Here is a 22,411-nt window from a genome sequence, read left to right as displayed (position 1 = left end):
GACACGAGTAACATCAAGCTGTCCATGCCCACCCTGGCCACACCCACCTAACTCCCCAAGGTCAAACACAACCCTGATGTGGCCCTCAATGAAATCAAATTTGACACCCCTGATTTATAACATGGGTGTCAAACTTCCAGCATCATGTTGCCGTCACGTGATTTATCATGATGATTTTCCCCTTCCCGGAGCCGGGGTGGGCGTGGCCTACACATGATGCCTGTGGGCCACCAATTTGACACCTCTGATTTATAAGAACAGCCAATTCTACTCAGTACTGATTATACAAAGGAGACATGGTAATTGATAATTGGATAGTTAGATTTTGATTTTTAAGAGCTTAATCTTTGCTCTTTTAACTTTTGTGTGGTTGTGCTCTGCTGTTTGGTCTCTAGTGGTAGGCAAACTTACAAACAAATTAATGAAAGCTCCCTGGCTTGTCTGTATCATTAGGTTTTAAGAAGTGAAATGCATTCCAAAAAAAATCTGATCAAATGGGGTCCTAGACCATGTAGGATCAGCAATCAACTCTTAGTAGGGTTTGATTAAGTTTGAGAGGACTGGAAGATTTATTTATTTATTTATTTTTGCTCTACCTGTGTTCTCATCATCTCTTGACTTGCTTCATTGCCTTCAGCTGATTACCGAGGAACTGAGTGGGCTGTGCACCAAGAAAGATATTTGTGCAGACTTCCAGAGGAAGAAATGGCAGACTGAAGATGGCACTGTGAAAAGTAGAGCTGATACCATGGCAAAGAACAAAGAACCAATGAGTAGATTAGTTCTCTTGACCTGCCAGATCAAAGAGAGGATGGAAGGATTGCCCATAAGTGTTCCAGACAGTTGCTCCTCAAGAGGAGATCTCAAGACAGTGATCTCCTGTAGGTTTTGAGCATTGGCAGATGAGAGAAAAGATTGAAATAAACAGCAAAAAATGAATTAAGATTTTCATTTTAGAAAGTTATAAACAGATTAAAGATAAATCTGAAATGTTTTGGAATTAATTATAAAAAATCATTTTTGTGGGAAAGTTGACTTGATTTGAATTTTTTCTACAACATAAAGGAAGTAATTTTAAAAATTGCATTTTTAAATTGCAATGCAATTGCAAATATAAAATTGCAATTCATAGGCAGAACTGAAGATTTTAATTAAAAGAAAAGAATGCACGAACCTGGTTAATAGCTAGTGATTGTTCCAAAATATTGGAAATACTGAAGGACATTTTTGAAAAATGGAATCAGAAGTTAATAACATACCAATATGATGCTAACTTCTATGGATAGACTTTGTCCAAAAGAGACAAGAAATGACAGAAGAACAAGATTTAACGGATAAGACAGAGACTGAGTTGGTAATGGCATAGAAAAATATATTTAATTGGACATACAAAACAAACAGGATGATGCTTTAAAAATCAAAAGCAAACTACAAATAATAAATCAAGAGAGTGACCTGAATAATTTTTTTACATTGGATTTACAGAAGAGGTTTTTAAAAGCTTGGATGAATCTTCTGAGAAGGAATAACAAAAGAAATTATTATTATTTTATTATTATTTATTGAATTTATATACCGCCCTACTCCTATGCCCTACACCGCCACTCAGGGCGGTGAACAGCCAAAAGATAAAATACATATAATACAAATGTTAAAAAATCATTAAAATACAATTAAATAATTTGGCCCAGAAAACAAAATTTAAAAACCCCAATTTTATAAGACAAATTTAAAATTTAAAAAATTTAAAAACAATTTAAAAAAGAGGTTAGGCCAGGCCGGCCTGCTGGAATAGGAATGTTTTAAGGGGACGGCGGAAAGCACGCAGATCAGTGATCCTCCGTATCTCCGGGGGGAGCTCGTTCCAGGTGGCAGGTGCTCCCACAGAGAAGGCTCTCCTCCTGGGGGCCGCCAGTCGACACTATTTGACCAACGGCACCCTAAGAAGCCCCTCTCTATGGGAGCGTACTGGTTGGTGAGAGGCTACTGATGGCAGAAGGCGGTCTCGTAGATACCCCGGTCCTAGACCATGGAACGCTCTAAAGGTGGTAACCAAAACCTTGAAGCACACCCGGAAGACCACCGGGAGCCAGTGCAGCTCGTGCAGGAGGGAGGTCACATGGGAGCGCCCCGTCGCTCCCATAACCACCTGCATGGCCGCATTCTGGACCAGTTGGAGCCTCCGGGTGCTCCTCAAGGGGAGCCCCATGTAGAGAACATTGCAGTAGTCCAGGCGGGAAGTGACGAGGGCATGAGTGACCGTATTTAACGAGTCCCAATCCAGAAAGGGATGCAACTGGCAAATCAGGTGAACCTGATAAAATGCCCTCCCAGCCACAGCCGTCAGATGCCCTTCTAAAGACAGCTGTGAGTCCAGGAGGACACCCAAGTTGCGGACCCTCTCTGTGGGGACCAACGACTCGCCCCCAATAGTCAGTGATGGCACCAATTGACTATATCGGGATGTTGGAAACCACAGCCACTCGGTCTTGGATGGGTTGAGCCTGAGTCTGTTTCTCCCCATCCAGATCCGTACAGCCTCCAGGCACCGGGACATCACTTCAAGGGCATCATTGGGGTGGTCCAGGGTGGAGATGTACAGCTGAGTGTCATCAGCGTACTGGTGGTACTTCACCCCGAAACCACAGATGATCTCACCCAGCAGCTTCACATAAATGTTGAACAGAAGGGGCGAGAGGACCGACCCTTGTGGCACCCCACATAAAAGGGGCCTCGGGCTTGACCTCTGCCCCCCTGCCAACACAGACTTTCTCTCTGGTCAGAGAGAAAGGAGGAGAACCACCGCAACATGGTGCCCCCACCCCTAACTCTTCCAGCCGGTGCAGCATGATACCATGGTCGATGGTATCAAAAGCTGCTGAGAGGTCTAAGAGGACAGAGGAACAACCCCTGTCCCAAGCCCTCCAGAGATCATCAACCAATGCGACCAATGCCATTTCTGTGCTGTACCCAGGCCTGAAGCCTGACTGGAACGGATCCAGATAAGCCGATTCATCCAGGTATTAAGGGATCTGTCGTGCTACCACACTCTCAACAACCTTCGCAACAAAGCGAAGGTTGGAGACTGGACAGTAATTAGCCAACACTGCTGGGTCCAGGGAAGGCTTCTTGAGGAGAGGTCTCACCACCGCCTCTTTCAAGGCAGTGGGAAAGACACCCTCACTCAAAGAAGCATTTATAATCCCCTGGAGCCAGCCTCGTGTAACCTCCTGAGAGGCCAGCACCAGCCAGCAGGGACACGGGTCCAATAAACATGTGGTAGCATTCAGTCTACTCAGTATCCTGTCCACGTCTTCGGGAGTCACAGAATCAAACTCTTCCCAGATAATATTCTAATATTCTCAACACCTGCCTCCATCCTCCCCCCTGGATCTACCCCGTCGGAGTCCAGGTGTTCCTGAATCTGAGCGATTTTATGATACAGATACTGTACAAAATCCTCGGCTCTGCTCTCCAAGGGGTCCTCCCGCGCTTCCTGAAGGAGCAGGGAGGTCACCCTAAACAGGGCGGCCGGGCGATTATCTGATGACGCAATAAGAGCGGAAAAATAGTTACATTTTGCCACTTTTATCGCCACTAGGTAAGTCTTAATATGAGACCTTACCAGTGTTCGGTCAGATTCAGACCGGCTGGCCCTCCAACCGCTCTCCAGGTGTCTTTTCCGGTGCTTCATCTCCCTCAGCTCCTCAGTAAACCAAGGAGCCAAGCGAGATTGGCACTGAGTCAGAGGCTGCAAAGGCATGACCCAATCCAAAGCTTCAGTGGCCGCCCTATCCCAGGCGGCCACCAGGTCTTTGGTCGAGCCATGAGCCAGAGCCTCAGGAAACGGCCCAAGCTCTGTCTGCAACCGATCCGGGTCCATCAGGTGCCTGGGGCGGAACCACCTCATCTGTTCCACCTCCCTGCGGCGGGATGTGGCGGTTCAAAGTGAAGGAGGGAATGATCCAACCACGACAAGGCTTCAGTCACTATATCTCCAATATCAAGATCATTCAACCACTGTCCAGAGACAAAAACCAAGTCCAGAGTGTTTCCCCCCGTGTGAGTAAGGCCATGCACTAACTGGGTCAGGTCCATAGCCGTCATGGAAGCCATGAACTCTCGTGCTGCCTCAGACGCTTCACCGATGGATGGCAGGTTAAAATCCCCCATGACCATAAGCCTCGGGGTATCAACCGCCACCCCGGCTATAACGTTGAGCAGTTCGGGCAGGGCCGCTGCCACATTGCAGGGAGCCAGGTACAGGATCAGCAAGCCCACCTGTACCCCATGACCCCACTTCACCAAGAGGGACTCACAATCTGAGGAACAGTGGCCTCCCTCGGACCAAGACCTTCTTTTATAACAACCGCCACCCCTCCGCCCCTACCCTGTGACCTCAGTTGATGAAATGCCCGGAAACCAGGAGGGCACATTTCAACGAGGGGGAACCCCCCCTCTTGGCCCAACCAGGTCTCCGTAATACCTGCCAGATCCGTTCCCCCCTCCTGAACAAGATCACAAATGAGGGGGGCTTTATTTACTACGGATCTGGTGTTGCATAACATCAGCCGAAGGTCCGGGCCCTGAGAGTCTGAACTACCTGTGGGACGAGAGGAGCCTTGGAGGCCGGAGCATGCCACCGCTTGAAGACAGTGGGCGCGCACTCCCACAACCAGGTTTGGCCCCCTGCTCCTGCCATAATAAATAAAAAATCAAGTTCTATAATATTACTTCATTCCATTATGTATTAAGATTGTTAAAAGTAAAGGGAAGGAATATAAAGCTGGTTTATTTGAACAAGGTTAAAATAGATATATTGTTATTTCTGGCACCCTTAAGGGAGTTTGTTGACACCAGGACTGAAATGACTATGTCTTCTGGATTTGTTTAAAGATGGGACATGGGATGAAGAGATCATTGGTTACAAATTAAGGGGAGGTGAAAAGTTACTAAGTTTATACTTGATGAAAGTTGGAAGTCACTTCTTTATATATGTAATCCTCAACTTACAATAGTTCATTTAGTGACTGTTCAAAGTTACAACAGCACTGAAAAAAGTGAGTTATCATTTTTCACACTTACGACCACATTTACCCATGGTCATGTGTTCAAAATTTGGAGATACTTGGCAACTGTCTCATATTTATAACAGTTGCAGTGTCCCAGGGTCATGTGATCACCCTTTGCAATCTTCTCACAAGCAAAGGAATTTATTTATTTATTTATTTATTTGTCATATTTCTATGCCGCCCATTCTCCGAGGACTCTGGGCGGCTTCCACCAAAGACAGTATACTAAATAGCATATTGCCCCCTAACAATCTGGGTCCTCATTTTACCCACCTCGGAAGGATGGAAGGCTGAGTCAACCTTGAGCCGGTGAGATTTGATCCGCTGATCTGCTGAACTAGCAGTCAGCTGAAGTAGCTGCAGTACTTAACAATCGTGTCATTAATATAATAACTGTGTTATAACTTTACAACAGTGGTAAGAAAGGTTGTAAAATGGGGCAAAATTCCCTTAACAAATAGTTCACTTAGTAACAGAAATTTTGGGCTCAATTGTGCTTGTAAGTCGAGGACTATCTGTTTGTTTCTTTTTTTTTTTTCATTATTACAGTCCTTTCTTTCTTTCACCTACTTTTTTCCTTTCCTATAGACATTTTACTCTTTCTACCGTTCTTTCTTTTAGTTTGTATTAGTTTTTGCTATTGTAATTATAATCTTTAATAAAATTACTAAAAAAGCAGTCATGACAGATGGTTTTTGATTTCTATTCTCTTGGTTATATCAAAAATTGATGTAGGCCTAAAAATTCAGGGAACTCTATTTTACTGCTCAGCTAAACCCTTACCCTCACAGGAATGCTGGGAGAATCACACTGAAAGTGTGGTGGAAAGATATGTTATCTATATTTCACCTTGAGTTACTTGGAGAAAATACTATATATATATATATATATACATACATACATACATATATATATATGTATATATATATTTAATAAATATAATAAAAGCTGCAGAAGTTACAAGATAAATTTTTATCCCATTAAATAATATAAATAAAATATGAAATAACCTCCCTTATAAATATTAATTAATATCCATGGATCTTGTGTTGAACTGTTAAGAGGAAAGTTTTCTTGAAGATTCATCGTAAAGCCTCTAAACAGCCTAAAAAATGCTTACAGGAGCAAAGAGACCTTGAACAGAATGGAGGTTCCAGAGCTCAAAAGTTGAAAATGACTGTCCCTCCTTGCAAGATGGCTGCTGCTCGGTTTCTTTTTTCTCTTACCGACGATCTGCTGATTTCACTGCTAAACTTTCACTGGTTCTTTGGCAATGTTGCTCCCTGGTTTTGAATGGGCGCACTTAGGAGTGACCCAATATGACTTTTGGATGATTATGAATCCAGGTGGGGAAGGGTGTGTGTCAGTGGTGGGATTCAAAATTTTTTACTACCGGTTCTGTGGGCGTGGCTTGGTGGGCATGGCAAGGGAAGGATACTGTAAAATCTCCATTCCCACCCCAATCCAGGGGAAGGTTACTGCAAAATCCCCATTTCCTCCTGATCAGCTGGGACTCGGGAGGCAGAGAATAGATGGGGGCGGGGCCAGTCAGCATTTTTACTACCGGTTCTCTAAACTACTCAAAATTTCCGCTACCGGTTCTCCAGAACTGGTCAGAACTTGCTGAAACCCACCTCTGGTGTGTGTGTCTTGAGGATTCCAATTCCCTCTGGAAATTATTGAAAAGTCACTGGGCTTATCCACTTTCCTGTCAAGCAGTTTCGTTTCATAAGCATGCCGGAATTTTAGCTTTCACTTTTTTTACTTAAGGTTTTATTTTGCTTTTTGCTTTAGAAGTTGATCAGCGGTTGCATGCTGATTTATTTCAACCCTTTCCTGGACTGTAATTGCTTTTTCTCTTTTTTCCTTCTGATATATGTTGTCCTGGATAACCTCTGCCCCTTCTATAAGGAAAGCAGGGTGATGTTGAAGGAACATTAGACACTGACCACTGGATTCTGTAGTTTTTGAATTTGCAAAATACCTGGAGTTTATTTCTGTTAGATTTTTCTTATAATTTTGGATTGAAATATATGTTATTGTTCTTTGCTCCCTGATTAAGTTCCATAGATTAAAATGGCTGGACAGGGTTTGAAATTTAAAAAAGAAGGGTGGGAAATATGCAGCTTCTAGCTGCTTTTCTCTTACATAAATTTGATCAAACTTTAGTAATTCTTCTAAGAATGTTACAACTGAAGCTTTATCTTTGGATAAAGGACTTTGACCCAGTTCCAAATCAAAGAAATAGTCTCATGGCTGAAGAACCAGCCAAGTGGATTTTATTTGTTGTTCAGAAGTTTAAGTTTAAGTCTGTATTCTTCTCCAATATTACGGCCTCAGCTGGAAGACAGGGAGACAAATTTCTTTCCTCTATGACAAGGATCTCCAACCTTGGCAACTTTAAGACTTGTGGACTTCAACTCTCAGAGTTCCTCAGTCAGCCAGCAAGCTGGCTGAGGAACTCTGGGAGTTGAAGTCCACAAGTCTTAAAGTTGCCAAGGTTGGAGACCCTTGCTCTATGAAGACAGAGGGAGACTGGATGAATTTATTACAGGTAACTTGTAACTACTTCTGCTTGCACTCTGACTCAAAGATAGACATATTCTGGAGACTGAATTTACTACATTTAATTAAATGACAATAGGACAAAGAGGATATTAAGAAACAAAACATGGATTTTTGACCCAGGATGATTTATTTATAACTTTTGGGATGATCTGGGATAGTTAAGATGCCATGGTAAATTTTCTGAGTGGGATTACAATAATAGCTTGTTAACAGAGAGATTTGAAATTTTAATTGTCTTCTGTTTTACTATTATTGTTTTTCCTGCTAACTACTTTGTCACAAATGTAACATATGGAAGATAGGTCAACAAGTTGTTAATAGATTTAGTAGTTTAAAATTTTTGGGAGGTCCTGTTTTGCAAGGGGTGGGAATTAATTGTAGTAATATATTCAACTAGAGAGGATAATATGTGTATAATATGTTGCTTTTTTGATGCATCCTTTTTTTAATGTTCTGATTCTTTTGTGGGTTTTTTTCTTTTATATCTTCTTGGATTTTTATTGAGTTTCATATTTTATATTTTAACTTTATTCTGAATGAAAAAAAATATGTAAAAAACGTTGAAAAGGACTTTCAATATGCTTTTATCAAAGACCTGTACAATGGTTTATGGGGAAAAAAGAATGAGTGTGAGTATGCAAACCATCAATTTTGCAGAATCAAAAGCAAAGTATCTGGCAAACCCAACATTTGGCAATTTAACTTTTCTTCTTTATGTGCAATGCCATTTCAGAGACCTAGCAGTGAAATAACACAATCTATCAAATGGCTGAAATATTCTTCCATACCTCCAGTTTGCACTGTGAAAAGCTCCAGTTTTCCAGATGTTTAACCAACTGACTTCTTTGCTCCACTTTCATTGTTTTGTTTAAATGTTTAAGTGTTCCCTGCCTTTAGTGCCTCTTAAAAACTTTCTTATTGCCCAGTAGAAAACCCCTGAATGGGGTAAATAGAATTACTTTGCCAGTCTGTTTTAATTAAAGATGGTCCTTGCTTGTTGACTGCCTCCTTTAACAACTGTTTGAAGTTACAATGGTGTAAAAAAAATATACCTCCAGCATTGTGACCAATCCTCACATTTATGACTGGCACTATTTGACCCTGCAGTCATACGATCACCATTTTTGTGTTTTGCAGCTGGCTTGTAACAAGCAGTTAATAGAAAAGACAGATGTAAAATCATAAGTTGTAGTCATATGATGTTTTGTTTAATAATCAAAGGGGAAGTGAGGTTGTAAGCCCATTATAATCACAAGATGTTTTGTTTAGCAAACATTGCACTTAGTGATGGAGTCCCAATTGTAGCTGTTAAGTGAGGACTGCCATGACTTGACTGTCAAATGGTTTGCTCCTAACCAGTGGTGAAATCCAAATTTTTTTACTACCGGTTCTGTGGGCGTGGCTTGGTGGGCATGGTGTGGCTTGGTGGGCATGGCAAGGGAAGGATACTGCAAAATTTCCATTCCCACCCCACTCCAGGGGAAGGATACTGCAAAATCCCCATTCCCTCCCCAGTCCTGGGGGAAGGATATTGCAAAATCTCCATTCCCACCCCACTCTGGGGCCAGCCAGGGGTGGTATTTGCCGGTTCTCCAAACTACTCAAAATTTCTGCTACCAGTTCTCCAGAACCTGTCAGAACCTGCTGGATTTCACCCCTACTCCTATCCCATCACTTACCTTGGAGACTGGGAGCCAAATCAGTCTCCTATACAGAGAAAGGAAACATAAGAATTGTATTTCAGCTCAGGAGTGTGAACACTCAAACAAATTTCACACAAGGCCCTTGGAGTCTTTCTCACATCATGTGTGTCCATGAGCAAAAGACTGAAATGCTACTCTTGTATCAGGTTTTTACTTTGATTGACATCCATGAAGGAAAGCAGCTTTTCAGTTACATTTCAACCTTCCTGCATTTTGTGTGTGTGTCACTGTAAACTGATCCATCAAAAAACAACAACATTCTTTGCCCAGGAACCCACAATATTTTCCCAGAATTGTTTACTGTTTTTAAGCTTCTCCTTCATGCTCTGAAATTGGAGCCGACCTTATCCATTCTACTGCTAAGGGAAAAATTTAATGGTTCACTCCTTTTCTTAAAAAAAAAAGCTACTGGGGAAGAGTGGGTTTTTTCTTTGTTTCTTTATTTATACCCTAATTGTGTTAACCTACTCTTCATTATTAAAATGACTCTCAACATGAATTCTCAGTTTAAAAAAAAAATCACAAACAATTATATAAACAAAGTAAAAAAACAACAACAAAAGAGCATAACAGCATAAGAAATTTAAAATCAGTTGAAAATGCCTTGACTGGCATTGAAAATATGAACTCATCTTTTGGAAAGAATTTAAAACTGTAGGTATTTCAGAAAAAAAAAAAGACTTTCAGTCTTATTGAGCCATACCTTCTCCAGTTGAAGTAACACCTAAAGGAGGATTGTGAAGGTGGTGTTACTGCAGAAGAAGGATTACCGTTATGTGGGAGGATGTGATCCTTGGAGTATTCAGTGTAACACTGATACACATAATAAACTAGCCTTTTCCAAAGCAAATGGGCTTTCTTATTCCTAGGGTGAGATGTTTGGCAAAGAAAAAAAACCTTGAATTGTTAGGTTTTACAGAATGTCTCTGGATGTTGTCCATGTTGAGCAAAATCTACAATGAGTTGTTTTGAAACAAGCTTGTATGACAGTTCTACTCTCAGCTTCATTTTATTCTTGTATCTCTGGCTCTAAGCCTCAGCCTTGTAAATCTTCAGGATTTTCTTACAGTAAACTAACATAGGTGTCCTTTAAAAATGTTAAATGAGGGATAGAATCAAGATCACGTGAAATGTTAATACCACTTTATAATGCCTTGGTAAGGCCACACTTGGAATATTGCATTCAGTTTTGGTCGCCATGATGTAAAAAAGATGCTGAGACTCTAGAAAGAGTGCAGAGAAGAGCAACAAAGATGATTAGGCGACTGGAGGCTAAAACATATGAAGAACGGTTGCAGGAACTGGGTATGTCTAGTTTAATGAAAAGAAGGACTAGGGGAGACATGATAGCAGTGTTCCAATATCTCAGGGGTTGCCACACAGAAGAGGGAGTCAAGCTATTCTCCAAAGCACCTGAGGCTAGGACAAGAAGCAATGGGTGGAAACTAATCAAGGAGAGAAGCAACTTAGAACTAAGGACATTTTCCTGACAGTTAGAACAATTAATAAGTGGAACAACTTGCCTGCAGAAGTTGTGAATGCTCCAACACCAGAAATTTTTAAGAAGATGTTGGATAACCATTTGTCTGAAGTGGTGTAGGGTTTCCTGCCTGGGCAAGAGGTTGGACTAGAAGACCTCCAAGGTCCCTTCCAACTCTGTTATTCTATTCTATTCTATTCTATTCTATTCTATTCTATTCTATTCTATTCTAGTATCAGAAAGCATTGGAATGTACTGCAAGAAATGCCAGGTTTAGCTCTGGATTTTCTTCTGGACATGAGGAGAGATAGCTCTCTCTCAGATCTTGACAACAAATTACTATTTCAAAAGTTCAAAAATCCACATTTTACTCATAAGGCTAACGCAAGGCCAGAAAATGCTAAACAATTTTTTGAATGTTAAAGACCTGTTCATCAGGCTTAGATGGCAATCAAAGTAAAAAAAAAAAAATTCTACCTCTGAAACTGGCATTTAGTTGCAACTTTTAAAAAAATGAGAGTAAATCCAGACATTCAGATAAGATTCTGCCAGGCATGAAAGTATTTTCAGATTGCACCAAAGAATCTGTTTAGTAAGTAAAAAACAGAACTAAGATATAAGCAGACGGTTGTTGTATTATCAAACACAGGTATAGTTTTAAATACGCATATTTATGTTTATCAAAAAGAAACTGCCTAATGTTGGAAGGAACATACCCACAGGGAACAAAGTTTGAAATTAAGGTGGTATTAACATTCTTCCTCCAACATAGAAATCTTGGATTGAACTGTAAAATCATTATTCTCCAAATCATACTTCTTCCCAAAAGTCAAGTTGGCTATTAAAAATGCTCATTTTTGTTGAGTCACTTCATAGACACAGCATGCAGAGAGTATGTTTCATCAAGCTGGGGAAAATCTCAAGAGATTGATCTAGTACAGTGATGGCTAACCTTTTCCAGACCAAGTGCCCAAAGTGCGTGAATGCAGTGCACGCATGGCCTCTGCACATGCACCCCGCTCCTGCGCATGCATGTGTCCCCCCTGCGGCCTGCAGCCCTGCATGCATGCGCGGTACCCCACAAACGTTCCACCCCCTGCACATGCACACATGCATGCCACACATGCTCTGAACCCCGCACATGTGTGTGCGGCCCCCCCACATGCCCTGCCCCACCCATGCGTGTGAGGCCTCCCCGCACACACCCTGCCCCCACGCATGCACATGAGGCCCTCCCACATGCCCCCCGCCCCACACCCATGTGCGGCAGAGACCCAAAGACCAGGTGGCCAGCAGGAGGTGCCCATGCATGCGTGGCAAAGCTGAACTGGGGCAATAGCTCGCGTGCCCACAGAGAGGGTGCTGTGTGCCAGCTCTGGCACCTATGCCATAGGTTTGCCATCATGGATCTATTACTTCCTGACATTTTCTTCTCCACTATATTCACTGTATTTTAATCAAGACCAGTTTTGGCGAAGCTCCAAAACAACATAGAACAATTCAGTCAGAGTTCAGTTCTTTATTTACTTACATACAACAGACAGAATCTTGCCAGACCTAACCCTTACTACTCTCATCCTAATCCTTTTACCTCTCCCTCTGTCCCCTATTGGACTCTGGCTGTGCTTCCTCTTGTCTCTCCCTTCTCCTGCCTTTCTGGAATGCGCTCCCTCCTTCCTGGGAAACTGTTACTTCACTGTAATCCATCACACCAGTTTTCCCTCCACGAGTACCATCTCTCACACTCAGGCAAATTGTTCATGTAGCTTAAAGAGAGGTGCCTGCAAAATTAGTTATTCAGTCTGGAGTAACAGGAAAATAGCAATAGCACTTAGACTTACATACTGCTTCATAGTGCTTTACAGCCCCCTCTAAATGACTTGCAGAGTCAGCATATTGTCCACAATAATCTGGGTCCTCATTTTACCAACCTTGGAAGGATGGAAGGCTGAGTCAACCTTGAGCCTTGAGTGAGAATTGAACTGCTGGCAGTTGGCAGAATTAGCCTGCAATATTGCATTTTAACTACTGCACCACCACTGCTCTAAATGGCTTCAATTTGTAGGGAATTCTATTTAAAATATGTTCAAGTTGTTGTAATTTTTCTTGTTTATGCAATTTATAATACACTCCAAAGTGTATTCCTGATACTTGCCATGTATGTTTCCACCCAGAATCCCTAGTCATCCTCTTAGACCTGGGAGCCACAGTCCCAAAACAAGAGGAAGACATTGTGTTGAGGAAGCATCATGTGCTGTGTTGCTTCAAATGAGTCAAGTATCATGCTGATAAATTGGGATTGTCCACCATCTTCATTGCTATCATATTAAACTTGCTATTATCTTTGGCATTTTAATATTTAACACCAATCTGGAATTTTCACTTTCCATTTTTACTTGCATGATGAGCTTTTTAAAATCTTTGCTTTCAGCTAACAAGATGATGTCATTTGCTTATCTTCAGTTGTCAGTATTTAGATCTCCAGTTTCCAGCTGTCATTCCTTCCAATCCTGTCACACCCGTAATATAATTACTCAACAGACAAACAGACATTACTCATTTTTATCTCAATCTGGCCACTCTTTTGAAGCACTCTATTTCTCCAAGCTCAGTTCTCAAAGTCGTTTTTTGTTCCAAAGTAAAAATGGTGTGAGATGTTCTGGTGCACTTTAGATTTACTATAGTTAGTCACTCATTTTTGCATTCGATCTATCTACATTTATCACCCATTCATTCTTGACACTATAACTGTTTACTACATAGATGTCTGAATGCACTTCCACTGTAGAAGCAAGAGTGCACATCTATTTTGGATTTTTTTTTTAAAAAAAGTATAAATATATTAAATATTAAAAATTAATTCAATTTGTATGCCGCCCCTCTCCGAAGACTCAGGGTGGCTCACAATGCATTTAAAATCATTATAAAAAACATTTAAAAATTAAAAACATTAAAAACATTAAAACTCATTCACACCATTCATGGCTGGATCTCACCGGATCGCAAGAGCGAGATCAACGGCCCCAGGCCTGCTGGAAAAGCCAGGTCTTCACCACTTTTCGGAAGGCCAGTAGGGTGGGGATGGTCCGGATCTCAGGAGGTAACTGGTTCCAGAGAGCTGGGGCAGCCACAGAGAAGGCCCTCCCCCGGGGGCCTGCCAGTCGGCATCGTTTAGCTGACAGGACCTGAAAGAGACCAACTCTGTGGGATCTTACCGGTTGTTGGGAATTATGCAGTAGAAGGCGGTAAGTATAAGTATTCCTTATAACAGATATTGCATTATTTTTCACATTTCTATCAGCATTTGCATATCTTGAAATGTCTTCATCCATTTTCCTATATTTGGTAAACATTCAACTAAAGTAGATAATTTCATATACTAATATTAAGTCTAGTTTTTTTTACAATTTCTGCATACTTGTAATCATTCGACCCATTTTTCCTATCAAACACAACTTTTTTAATTGGATTCATTTATTTTCATATCTATAGTTTTTACTGTATTGCCCAATCAGTCTAGCATTCACTGTAAAATCTTCAGGTTTCAGTCAATAATATGGCATTGTCTATCTACCCAAGTACATCTAGGTTCACATTCCTGATTAACAACCCTATTATATCACCAATATTCCGTAGATATTTATCCATAATTACACTGAATCATTTCATAATTTGTACTTTTTGTTCCATTTTCCTTTTTTTGATATAGGTTTATATACTGATCTCCAATTTTTAAGCAACAAAGTCGTATTTGTTGACATAGAGCCATTAACACTGTATCTCTGCTCTTCCAGCTTCAAATTGTGCAGCCCATATTTTATCGATGTACTGTGCTGTGCTCTTTTATTTGACAACTAGGTTTTCTGACTGTCATACCTCATTTTCTAATGGAGTCTACTTCTGAATACACTCTATATATCAATATTTTTGTCTTTTTGTAAATTTTTTTCTGAAGGACTTTCAGCATTGTCTTTCTGTCTTCTTTTCTCCTCACTTTATTTCTCTCAGATCTCGTCTACAGTATGATTGCTTTTGAATATTCCAACCACCATTGAAATTTTTCCTAGAATTCCCCTATTTTTAATCATAAGATTTTTGTTGATTTTTTAAAATTGTAATCCTTTGACATTGTGGCTTGACATTGAGAAATCTGCATTCACTACTTGAATATCTGTCCTTAAAGTGCAAAACTTTCATTGTGTTTTCCTCTGACGATATAAAAATTGCTTTGAAAGCCACTTGAATGTTTTTATTTTGGGAACTGTTCACTTTTCATAATATTTCTCATCTCTTCCCACAGCTCCTTAGTTTACTTCCACTTATAAAGTATATTACACCTGTTTTCCTACAGTGATTTTACAGCCTGACTATATTCTCTCCAGATGACATCTTAGCATTCCTAATTTTAATATGCACATTTAACCACAGTAATTCATGGTTCATTCCACAGTCTATGCTGGAAACTTCCTTGCGGACTGGATTGGGGTTTTTTCCCTCCATCTTCTCTTTCCAGCTGTTGATCCAGATATGTCTACTGGCTGTTTGACACAAAAGTCTTAAGCTGCTTGTCTTCTGGGCTGAAACAAGATGGACGTGAAGCCAACTGAAGATTTCATTCCATTTTCTGTTTTGGCAGGTGATGCTGGCCCAGGTTTACTGCTCAGATGGCAGTTACCTCTGATTGATGGAGTCTCCTGTTTCTCTAACCCTTCTACTTATACGAGGACAGAGGAGAGAAACATTTAACTCCAGCTATGCTGGCTGGAGAATTCTGGGAGTTAAAGTCCACAAGTCTTAAAGCTACCAAGTTTGAGGACCCCTGCTCTAGGCAGCTAAGATTTGCTGTCTAAGATGGGCTGTCTTTAGGCAGTAATCCCTGGAACAGATGCTTAGGCCTCTATTCATAAGTCTAAATCAACATCAACTCCATCACATGCAGCAGTTCCTGGAAAGCGTCTTTCAAAGCAAACAAAGTTTGTCTACCCAAGGCTTCCGCAAAATAGGCTAGCAAGTGACCAGACATGATAGGAGAGCAGCACTTGGTATAGCAGTTGAGAATTTCCCAAGGAAAATAAAGGCAACTCTCTCAGCCGCCTATTCTGTTTTTAACAAAATGCAAGCCTTTTGCCTTTTGCAGCAGATAGGCTGTTTTTTTTCTGCTACAAAGACGTAATGACGCATGATGCCTTCGGTTTAAGGGCCATGCCTATGAATAGTTCCATATGCTTGCCTTAAGTTACTGCTCCTCCCTCATTATACCACTTTTGCAGAAAAATGAGTATGCTTCGTTGGGCTCTTGCCTGCTGCTTCTTTTTTTTCCCCCAGCCAAGAAGAGCTGTAATTGTAATTCAGCTTTGTTCTCAAAAGAGCGCTGGGAATCTAACAGGAAATTACATTGCTAATTAAACTACTTAAGAATGCATAAGAGCTACCAAGCATAAACTCCTGGCCTCTGCTAAAATTTCCTTGCTATGCATTATCATTGCTGGGTTTGGGATTTGTTAGGCAGTGATTAAGTAGATTTTAAATCAAAGAGTGTTAAGAATGAAGCAAGCTTAAGTGCTATATTTTGTCGCTAAAATGTTGTGGCATCACATGGCATGTATGAAAGGCTGGAGCATACACTGCTGCAATGGTGTTTTTTGTCTCTTTGATTAAAGGATTGGATCCTTCTGGCACCACCGCTATCAAGATCCACCTCTAATTAGTAGTCTTCAAGATCGGTCATGGTTTTCATTGAGTGCTGCCTCCTGCTGTGAATTTCATCAAAGTGTTCTAGTGGTGTTAGCAGTTCACCTGGAGTCTTAGTTTAGGATCAGCATGTAGATACTCCCATGGTTAATCTATGCCTGCTTACTCTGCAGCAAAAATCCAACAGGTAATGGGGAAAAACCTCTGGCTGAGGTCAAAAGACAAAAAGAAAGTCAAAAGACCACAGACAAGAGACTTGTACAAGCAAGGTAGTTCTCGTTTTAAGACATTGATTTAGTGACCTTATAAGTTACCATGGTGCAGATCATTGTCACCTGACTTTCAGGCTCATTTTTGCACTTATAACTGTTGCACTGTCCCCACAGTCATTGATCACAATCCAGGTGCTTGGCTACTGGCTGGCATTTTACAGCATCCCAAGATCATGTGATTGCCGCTTGTGATTTTCCCAGCCAGTTTCTGACAATCAAAGTAAATTGAGAAACATGGATTCACTTAACAATCATGGCAAAAATGGCCGTAACATGGGTGTGACTGACTTTAACAATTGCGCCGCTTAGCAATGGAACTGTCAGTCGCAGTTGTGGTTATAAGTCAAGGACTAGATTTATTTTATTTGGGCTGCAGAAATCTGGACAATTTCTACATGGAAGCAAAGAGATATTTTGGTATGTTTTTGTTGCCATCAAGGTGGGATATTGTTGTTTTTTTGTAGCCCAGGTATGATAGTTCTCAGTGCAATTTGATAAAATGCTGCTTTTTGTGTTGTTCCATGAAGCTTTTTAAAGCAAAAGAGATTCACTATCAACTTGGCATGGAAATATTGTTGCAAGCTGCCAATATTTACCTAACAGAGTTCCTGAAATCATAAAAACTGCATGACAAGCAGGGATTCAGCAGATGAAATTTTCAACTTAACTGCATCAACATGCCAAGAGGACTGATTATATTGTCACGTGGGTGTGAAAGTCATTCAGCAAGGAAGAACTCTTAAGCAATTAAAGAGTACTGTCCTATCTCTGAAACCTTCTTCAAATGCAGTGACCAAAACTAAACACAATATTTTAGGAGAGCATAACCAAACTGAAACAAAGCAGAACAATTACTTTATGGGATCTGAATATTATACTTCTATTGCTGCAGCTTAAAACTACAGTTACCTTCTTTGAAGACATATGACATTGCTGGCTGAAATTCAGTTAAGGATCAACTAGCGTTCCAAGATCTTTTGTGCATCCTGCACCTGTACATTTGATTTTTGTTTCCTAAATGAAGAATTTTGCACTTGTCTCTGCTAAATTTCATTCTGTCATTTCAGCCCATTTTTTTCAGCCCATCAAAATAATTTTAAATTGCATTTCTTCTTCTGGAGTATTAGCTATCCCTTCCAATTTGTGTCATCGGCAAATTTATAAGCATTTCTGTCTCTTCTTCTTACAACTCATTAGTGAAAACATTGAAAAGTAGAGGACCCAGAGCTGATCTGTGTGGCATCCCACTTGATACCTGTCTCCAGTGTGATGAGGAATCAATAATGTGCACTCTTCGAATATGATTTCGAAGCCAATTGTTAAAACAATTCTCTACTTTTATAAGAAAGTATCAACAGCACTAGAAACAACCTAAAGGCTAATCTTAGCAAAGTCCATCACTCCTGGGCTCCTAAACTGTTAGCATAGTTATGGTTCTCCTAAAATTATAGTAATAAAGGACAGCGCTGACCTGTAACAAGAAAAAGAATTCCAAGTGGATCCTTGGTTGGGCTGCCTTTGCCAAACTACTGTGTTTTCCTGAAAATAAGACCCTGTCTTATATTTTTTTTGAACTCTGAAATAAGTGCTTGGCCTTATTGCCATGCGCTCAAAAGCCCGATTGGGCTTATTATCAGGGGATGTCTTATTTTGGGGGAAACAGGGTAGTTTCCTCCATATACGTTGAGTCTACATGATCAGAATTTTATTTGTTGGTGGAGAAGACTCCTGAGAATAACATGGACAGACAGGAAAACAAACAAATGGTTCACCTCACTTGAGCCCAAATGGCCGGGCTTAAATTATCCTACTTTGGACCCATTATGCAAATACTAACTTACTTGAAAAGGCTCTAACTCTGGAAAAGGTGGAAGGAAAAACAAGGAGAGGATAACTAGCAGTAAGGTAGATGGACTCAGTTACAGTGCAAAGTGTGCGACATCGGAACACCTGAAGGATCATGTTACAGACGGATTGTCATAAAGAAATAGCAAGAGCACTTAGACTTATATACTGCTTCACGGTGATTTACAGCCCTCTCTAAGTGGTTTACAGAGTCAGCCTATTGCCCCCAACAATCTGGATCCTCATTTTATCGACCTGGAAGGCTGAGTCAAACTTGAGCCGATGAGAATCGAACTGCTGGCAGTCGGCAGAATTAACCTGCAATGTTGCGTTCCAACCACTGTGCCACCATGGCTCCTAAAAAAGTCTGTGTTCTAAGAATCAACACAAACTTGATGGGACCTAATCCATCAGTTGTTAATGTATTATTAGGTCAACATCTCATCTTTATTTATTACAACTTAAGGGAGCATTCATAAAGTTCCTGCCTATTTTCTCTAGAGGGGTGATAGTTGAAGTCCCCAAAACACCAAGAGGCTTCCAGGTTGCAGAAGATGCAGCTATTATATTAGGCCACAGGTGGGGGGGGGAGGGAAATCACTGAGGTGAGTTAGGCTGAGAGAGAGTGCCTGGCCCAAGGTCCCCCAGCTGGCTCTCATGGTTAAGGCAGGACTGGAGCTCATGGTCTCTTGCTTTCTAGCTTTAACCACTAGACCAAACTGGCTCTCTTTGTCAAATATTGCTTTCTCTCTTTCTCAAATATTGCTTTGGATAGGCTGAGTGTTGCCACAGCAGCTTGAGTGCTGGCTCCGTGCTTCGTGTTTGCTTTTTTCAATTCCTGAAATGTCAAAGGAATTTTCAGAAGGTGTATTTTGGCAGCTATCTCACTGAGGTGTGAGCAGTGCCGCAACTAATTTGCTTAGGTGCAATTGCTTTGCTTCTTCACCTAAGAGCCAAGTGGTTGCCCACTGAAGGGGGGACGGACTGTTTGCACAATCACAATTGCCTTTGAATAGCTTGGGCCAAGTGGCTATAAAACTCTCCAAATGAGAACCTCATTGTTTTCTTTCTTCTTACAGCACTACAACTGACTGAGGGAAATGGAAGATATGCGACAATCGTGTGGCTTGTTTTGTTTTAATTCATTACTAGAAAGCTCTATGTCTTAAATGCATTGCTTGTCGAGCCATGGCCGGGACTCGACACACTTGGGGCAGGGGGGAAGAGTGGGAGACGCGGCGGCTGAAGCTACCTGTAAAGAAGCTGGGACGGTGGTGGGAGGCCAATTTGGGCAGCGGACGGAAAGCTGGCATCGAGAGGCCGTCAGCGAAGCAGCGGGAGGTCGCCAGCGACTGTGGAGAGGTTTCCGGTTCCTGGCATGGCTTGGCAGTTTGTGATGATGTCCCAAAGCACCGGAGTGCTGCGGAAGGGTGGGAATTACAAAAAAACTGGTGAACAGCTAATGGGGGGGGGGGGTTGGTTTTGAATGTTGGATGCTGGCTAACCAGGAATAAGTGCATAAATAGCGCTGAGAGGCGGTTGCTCTCAGTGCTGACTTTGACCCGCCTTGTTCTGCCTTTCGGCTGTGTTTGGCAATTAAAGCTTTACAACCATCTTCGTCTGCTGGTCTTTTATTTGAACCGCACGGACCCGGAGTGGAAAGGCCGAGATTGCTGCTGCTGGAATAAGGCCCAAACTTATACAAGGCTTGAAAGACCTGGGTAAATATTAAGTGTTAAAACATATTTCAAAGATTTTTTAAAAAGTATGGTCCAAATAGTTCTATTGCAAGAGGGAGAGATGTACCTGTATTATCAAATGAGCAGCTTCAGTTAATGCTAAGACATTTGAGGCTCACAGTGGTCTGAAACAAGGATGAAAATGGTTTAAACATTTTAGATACTTATGTTCAGGGCCATCAATCCTTCCACTGGTTTTTCCTCCCTTACACTATTTATTATCTTAAAAGTGTAAGTTATTGAGCACCAATTCTCCATTTACAGTCCATAGCAGACACCTAGAACAAAATGACAACATTTTCTATAAATCAAATAATGCAAGCAAAGCAAAGGTATCATTTATCTCAGTCACAACGTCAAGATCAGAGGCATCTCTTCTAAAAACAAAAGAGATTAGAACAGCAGAGACCTCCACTGACTGAAAAGGAGGTAGATCAGGGATGTCTAACCTTGGCAAATTTAAGACCTGTCGACTTTAACTCCCATGCTGCCTGGGGAATTCTGGAAGTTGAAGTCCACAAATCTTAAAGTTGCCAAGGTTGGACATACCTCAGGGAGAGACAGTGGGATTCAAATAATTTAACAACCAGTTCTCTGCCCTAATGACCAGCTGGGTAGGCGTGGCTCGGAGGTCATGTGACTGTGGGTGTGGCCAACTCAACATCACTGTTACAATCGATGGATGCTTCACTGTTACAATGTAATAAGGGTTAACCGGAGAGGCAGTTTCTGTAAGCAGGCAATAAAGATTAGGCTACGAACAGCACTAGAATGTTTCCTTCCTGCCTTCCTTACAGGATTAGCCCTGTAAAATGGAAAAACAAAACAAAATAAGATTTCTTCCAACAACCAGTTCTCCGAACTGCTTAGAAAGTTAACAACCGGTTCTTCCGAATAGGTGCGAACTGGCTGAATCCCACCACTGGGTAGATAGATCTCCAACCTTGCAGGAATGGGGCAAGAATTGGCAAAACCTTTCCCCACTCCCCTTCCCCACGGTATCCTGGTGAATGCAATGCTGCTCAGAGGAATCCGTAACCCATTCTGGAGTACTATTATTTGAGCTAGAACACTTTAGGGACAGAATGGTCCTTTTCAAATCAATTTTTTATTTTACTTACAGGTAGTTTTTTACTTACAAGAGCCTTGGTGGTGCAGCAAGAGCCTTGGTGCTGCAGCGGACTAAAGTGTTGTTAAGTAGCACTTAGCTGCCAGCTGCAATTACTGCGAGTTCAATTCTCACCAGGCTCAAGGTTGACTCAGCCTTCCATCCTTCCGAGGTAGGTAAAATGAGGACCCGGATTGTGGGGGCAATAAGCTGACTTTGTATAAAAAAGAACACCACTTGGGGGGGCTGAAAGCCCTACTAAGCAGGTATATACAAAAGTATGAAGGCTATTGCTTCACACATTGTAAGCCGCCCTGAGTCTCCGGAGAAGGGTGACATATAAATCAAACCAATAAAAAAAAACAATAAAAAATAAGTCCTCAACTTGCAACCACAATTGAGTCCAGAATTTCCATTGTTAAGCAAGACAGTTATTGAGTTTTGCCCCATTTTACAACCTTTCTTGCCACAATTGTTAAGTGAATCATATCACATGACCCCAGGACTCTGCAACCGTCATAAATATGAGCCAATTGCCAAGTCCAAATTTTGATCATGTGACTTATGAGATGCTGCAATGGTTGCAAGTGTGAAAAACGGTCATAAGTCACTTTTTTCAATGCAGTTGTAATTTTGAATGGTCATTAAGTGAGCGATTGTAAGTCAAGGACTATCTATCTTTTCTTTTTTAAAATAAAGCATCAATCTATACGTAAAGCAAAAATAAACGTATTGGCTATTAAAAGACTCAAAAGAATGCAAATTCCAGAGATGCAGCAATTGCATATATAATAGAAGGCAGAAGTTGGGAAATGAAAAAAAGATTCTTCTAATCTTTTATTTAACAGGGTGGAATGTTGGAATTTTGACAACAATGTGAAACTTAAGCCTCAATAGCCTTTTGTTTGCTGGTTGTTGATTTTCATTCATGAT

This window comes from Pantherophis guttatus, chromosome 1, assembly GCF_059756535.1.
Source record: "Pantherophis guttatus breed Tessera chromosome 1, ASM5975653v1, whole genome shotgun sequence".
Taxonomy (NCBI): Eukaryota; Metazoa; Chordata; class Lepidosauria; order Squamata; family Colubridae; genus Pantherophis; species Pantherophis guttatus.
Note: the sequence above shows the minus strand (reverse complement) of the source record.